Source organism: Triturus cristatus, chromosome 4_1, assembly GCF_964204655.1.
Source record: "Triturus cristatus chromosome 4_1, aTriCri1.1, whole genome shotgun sequence".
In the NCBI taxonomy this organism is placed as follows: domain Eukaryota; kingdom Metazoa; phylum Chordata; class Amphibia; order Caudata; family Salamandridae; genus Triturus; species Triturus cristatus.
The window spans coordinates 297,978,409-297,984,707 of record NC_140585.1 but is presented as its reverse complement, the minus strand read 5'-3'; positions in this window follow the sequence as shown (position 1 = coordinate 297,984,707).

Sequence of the window (6,299 nt, the reverse complement as noted above, 5' to 3'; positions counted from 1 at the left end):
ATGTCCACCACGTCCACCAGCACCATCACCACCACCACGTCCACCACCACACCACCACACCACCACAACGTCCACCACATCCACCACCACCACCACATCCACCACCACCACCTCCACCACCACCACCACCACGTCCACCCCCACCACTACCACGTCCACCCCCAGCACCACCACCACGTCCACCACCACCACCACGTCCACCACCACCATTTGCTTTGCTATACAATACCATTAGCAAAGCAACTGGCTTTAACTTAATCAAGTTAAGGCAAGACCTATTGCATTTTCAATGCCTGTTTAAAACTCTTAATTAGCCGATAAGCACTTTTTTCTTTTCTTTGTGAGCCACTCTCACTGCAGGCACGACGTGTTTATTTTTATTAACAGAGCATGGCGCTTTAATGCGCTTTAAATTTTAATGCAGTACTGGGCTGTACAGAGCCCTCATTGTTGTGTGCGCGCTACATGAAGGGATATTTGTTTGTGGTGTAGTGTGCAGTACTGGGCTATACAGAGCCCTCATTGCTGTGTGTGCGCTACATGAATGGATATCATAGGCTCTTGCTCTACAAGTTATGCTGGCTGTTTGTTTAGTAAATTCATACAGCACAAACTGAAGTCAAGAGTAGTAGAGACCTTTACAAGACACCCCGTTACATTACACAAGAGCACATTCACACAGGAACCCATTGCCTTTTAGAAGACATGGGAGATTAACTAAATTGCCCAAAATCACACATTGGTAAGCCAACGCTTTGACACGAACAACACCAGCTTCGGCACGCGATCATCATGCGTGATTAATCAATTAATCGCACCCGATCATCATGCGTGATTATCAATTAATCTCCCCATGAGCCCCCTGTTTTCTAAAAACGGGGTGCTAAGGAACTTTCACATAAGCTATAAGAAGGGACCACCCTGTTAAATCTGTTTTGTGTTCTATCTACTCGCCGTTTCTTGTTTCTAATATTCGGCCTCTTTCTGCTCTCCCATGTGCCCCCTTCGAGATCCTCCTCTCCTTCTGCATTCTGCCAGCACCCTCCTACCCAATAGTCGTCCACCACCACATGCACCGCCACCACCACCACCATGTCCACCACGTCCACCAGCACCATCACCACTACCACGTCCACCACCACCACCACACCACCACAACGTCCACCACCACCACCACCACCACCACCACGTCCACCACCACCACCACATCCACCACCACCAGGTCCACCACTACCAGGTTCACCACCACCACCACGTCCACCACCACCACATTCACCACCTCCAGCACCACCACGTCCACCCCCACCACCAGCACTACCACCACCACCACGTCCACCCCCACCACCAGCACTACCACCACATCCAACACCACCATGTCCACCACCAACACCACCACCATGTCCACCACCACGTCCACCACTACCACGTCCACCACCACCACGTCCACCACCACATCCACCACCATGTCTGCCACCACCACCACATCCAGCACCACCACCACCAGGTCCATCACGTCAACCACATCCACCACCACTTCCACCACGTCCACCACCACCACATCCACCACCACCACGACCACCACCACCACATCCATCACAACCACGTCCAGTACCACCATGTCCACCACCACCACCTCGTCCAGCAACACCACTTCCAATACCACCACCATGTCCACCACCACATCCACCACCACGTCCCCCACCACATCCACCACCACATCCACCACCACGTCCACCACAACCATGTCCACCACCACCACAACCACCACCACCACCACCACATCCACCACCACCACATCCAGCACCACCACGTCCAGCACCACTAGCACCACCACCACATCCACCACGTCCAATACCACCACCATGTCCACTACCACGTCCACCACATCCACCGCCACCACGTCCACCGCCACCACGTCCACCGCCACCACGTCCACCGCCACCACATCCACCGCCACCACATCCACCACCACCACCCATAACAGGTAAAGTGTCACTGGAGGGCAGGGGTAATAGGAGTGTCAACCCTGGCGGTACATGGGACATTTAAGGATGCATTGGGGGCGAGAGGACGGGAATAGGGGCTAGAACTTCATTAAATTAAAGCCATTTGCTTTGCTATACAATACCATTAGCAAAGCAAATGGCTTTAACTTAATCAAAGGCAAGACCTATTGCATTTTCAATGCCTGTTTAAAACTAGACACCAAGGGGAATCCAGGATGGGGTGACTTGTGTGCCTCTCACCAGGTTCTGTTACCCAGAATCCATTGCAAACCTCAAACTTAGTTTAAAAAAAACAGATCCACACAGATTCCAGAACTTTTCACAACAGAAATGTGAGAAAAATGTGGTTTTTGGACTGATTTTGAGGTTTGCAAGGGATTCTGGGTAACAGAACCTAGTGAGAGCCAGACAAGTCACCCCATCTTGGATTCCCCTGGGTGTCAAGTTTTCAAATATGTATAGGTTTGCTAGGTTTCCCTAGGTGCCGGCACAGCTAGGGTTCAAAATCTACAGCTAGGCACTTTGCAAAATAGTTTACGGTTTCACTGTAAACTGTGGTATGTCCATGTTGCGTTTTGGGCCGTTTCCTGTTGCCGGCACTAGGCCTACCCACACAAATGAGGTATCATTTTTCTCGGAAGACTTTGGGGGAACGCGGGGTGGGTGGAATTTTGTGGATCCACGCAGATTCCAAAACTTTCCAGCTCAGAAATGTGTTTTTTGACACATTTTTAGGTTTGCAAGGGATTCTGGGTAACAGAACCTGGTAAGAGGCAGTCAAGTCACCCCATCCTGGATTCCCCTGGGTGTCTGGTTTTAAAAAATGTATAGGTTTGCTAGGTTTCCCTAGGTGCTGGCAGAGTTAGGGTTCAAAATCTAGAGCTAAGCACTTTGCAAAAAAAGGGTCTGTTTTCACTATGAAAATGTGGTGTGTCCACGTTGTGTTTTGGGCCGTTTCCTGACGCGGGCCCTAGGCCTACCCACACAAGTGAGGTACAATTTTTCTCAGAAGACTTTGGGGGAACGCCCGGTGGGTGGAATTTTGTGGATCCACGCAGATTCCAGAACTTTCCACCACCGAAATGTGAGGAAAATGTGTTTTTTTGGACAATTGTTTTAGGTTTGCAAGGGATTCTGGGTGACAACCTGGTGAGAGCCAGTCAAGTCACCCCATCCTGGATTCGTCTGGGTGTCTAGTTTTCAAAAATGTATGCATTTGCTAGGTTTCCCTCGGTGCCGGCAGAGCTAGGGTTCAAAATCTACAGCTAGGCACTTTGCAAAAAAAAGGGTCCGTTTTCACTGTGAAAATGTGGTGTGTCCACGTTGCGTTTTAGGCCTTTTCCTGTCGCCGGCACCAGGCCTACCCACACAAGTGAGGTACCATTTTTCTCGGAAGACTTTGGGGAACACGGGGTGGGTGGAATTTTGTGGATCTACGCAGATTCCAGAACTTTACACCACAGAAATGTGAGGAAAATGTTTTTTTTTTTGTTTTACAAGTTTTTAGGTTTGCAAGGGATTCTGGGTAATTGAACCTGGTGAGAGCCAGTCAAGTCACCCCATCCTGGATTCCCCTGGGTGTCTAGTTTTCAAAAATGTATGGGTTTGCTAGGTTTCCCCAATGTGCTGGCAGAGCTAGGGTTCAAAATCTACAGCTAGGCACTTTACAAAAAAGGGGTCAGTTTTCACTGTAAAAATAAAGTGTCCACCTTGCGTTTTGAGCCGTTTCCTGTTGCTGGCACTAGGCCTACCCACACAAGTGAGGTACACCATTTTTATCGGGAGACTTAGAGTAACACAGAATTGTAGAGCAACTGTTATTACCCATTGACTTTCGATGCATTTCTGCCTTCCAAATGAAAGACAATGTGTAAAAAAGAGGTAATTTTGAAAAATGACCTATAATTCTCGTGCTAGAATGGGTACTCACAATTTCGGAAATGTGCAAATATCTACTGTTTCTAAACTCTATATTTTGTTCCAATTTCAGAAATACATGGGTGTCTTTCATACCCATTTTTTCATGTATATATTTTCCCAAATTAACTGCTATATACCTGGTACATAATAAAAAAAACATTGCAAGATGCTGCTCAGTTATTGGCTCTGGATTTGTCAGGTTCTTGGTGAACCTACAAGTCCTATATTTTTTTTTTTTTTTAAGCTTTTATTCGATATGCAAGATATCTTATAAGCACAATTAAAATACAATCATTACAGTGTACTAAAAAGCATTGCTACAAGAAGCCAGTATGAAATTCATTAAAAAAGATAAAAGGACATGAATTGCCCGTTACTAAATTAGCTAAAAAAGGAATTAAACAGCTACTGACAATCTCTTGCAACGAATAAGCCAAAACTGCTTTAAAAAATTTGCTGTTCCACACACTATAGGGGGGGGAAGTGTCCGTGGTTAGGATACGCAAGGCTACTAGGTGGCTACGTGTGCCCATATTTCGACAAAGAGGTTTCAACCAGAAACTCCTAGGCCTTGCATAATCCGGGCATTCAAATAGGACATGCGCAATGGACTCAACCCTACTCAGGCAACATGCACAATTTGGAGAAGTACGGGCCGCTGATGTCCAATTCGATACCACAGCTCCTAGGGGAAGGGATCCAACTCTAAATTTAAAATAAAGGGCTCGGTCAAAGGGGAGGGTGATCAGGTCCAGGTAGGGTTCAAAAGCCACAATGTCTTTAATTTGTAAAAAGGCGACAGTGGACTTGCAGTGGTTAGGGTTTGTAATTAGACGCTCCGCAGTCCATTTCCAGTAAAGCGCCTTGACAACTTCTTTTGGAGGGGCTGAACGTGATGACCAACAGTCTCCTAGACCGATCTTCTCCAGAAGCTTTTTAGTTTCTCTTAGCAATCTTATCTTAGCCCAACCCCCCAGACTCATTATTTCCCCCAGGGCATCAGCATAGGATTTTAGTTCTTCACCCCTCCAGATTCGTGTCCATAGCAGGAGCGGGCGAAGCTGGGCCTGATCTTTGATGTTTTTACAACCCGTGTCCAACCACACTGGTACAGATGGTGTGCTCAGTGGAATGGAGATAATGGATTTCAGTAGCTTGCTCTCCGCTGTCACTAGGGCGTCCAATCGGCAGTGGCCCCACAGTTCTGCCCCATACAAGGCTGATGTCACTACTTTGGCCTTGTAGATATCGATTACTGGGGTAAGTGATCTCCTAGGTGAGGCCCTTAACTCCCTCATGAGAGCTCCTCCTACTCTCCTATGGTTGAGGACCATTTTGTCAATATGATTTGCCCAAGACATCCTATCCGTAATCCGAATACCGAGGTAATCGAATTTGGCTACTTTCTCTAAGGGAATCGAGTTAAGTGTAGGTGGACCGCCCAGTTTCTTAGGAGGATTTAGGACTAGGTATTTTGTTTTGTCCACGTTTATTATTAAGCCTTTTGCAGCACAGAACTCCTGGAATCGCGTTAGCAATTTCTGGAGGCCTTGTGGGGTCTTCGAGATCAGGAGCGTGTCATCCGCAAGAAGCAGGGTGGGGATACGGACTCCTCCGAGACAGGGGGCGTCGGCTGGTTCTTGTTGAAGATGTTTTACCACCCCATTCACATATAGTGAAAATAGGGTGGGTGCCAAGACACAGCCCTGTCTTACGCCCCTGGACACTGGTATCTTCTCAGTGAGCTCTCCATTTTTACCCCAACGGACCTGTGCAAAGGTATGGGCATGAAGGCTAATAAGTAGGGACAAGATGTAAGGGGGTAATCCCAACTCATAAAGCACCCTCCAGAGCTCTTCCCGGGGGACTAGGTCAAAGGCAGTCTTCAGGTCTATAAAGGCCAAATAAAGACTACCCTTGCCCAGTTCCACCACCTTCCACCCCAATAGTGCCAGCCTAAACACCTGCTCAATTGTCCCCATACCAGCCCGAAAACCTGCCTGAAAGTCTGATAGGATTTTGTTCTCCTCCACCCAATGGAGAATCCTTCCAAGGATAGCTTTACCAGCTATCTTTTGGGTGGAGTCTATCAGACTTATAGGGCGATAGTTCCCCGGTGTTTCCCTGCACCCTTTTTTATAAATCGGGACCACCACCGCCCCTTTCCAGGATTCTGGCACAGCCCCTCCCATCATGATATCGTTTAGGAGAGCTGCTATGACCCTTGCCCATTCCGCTGGGTATGCCCTCATAAGGTCCCCCGGAAGGCCGTCTGGGCCCGCTGCCTTGCGAGGCGCTACCCACCCTATAACCCCCTCAATCTCTAAAGGAGTGAAGAGATCATAGGCATGAGGTTCAATTGCTCGTGTAAGG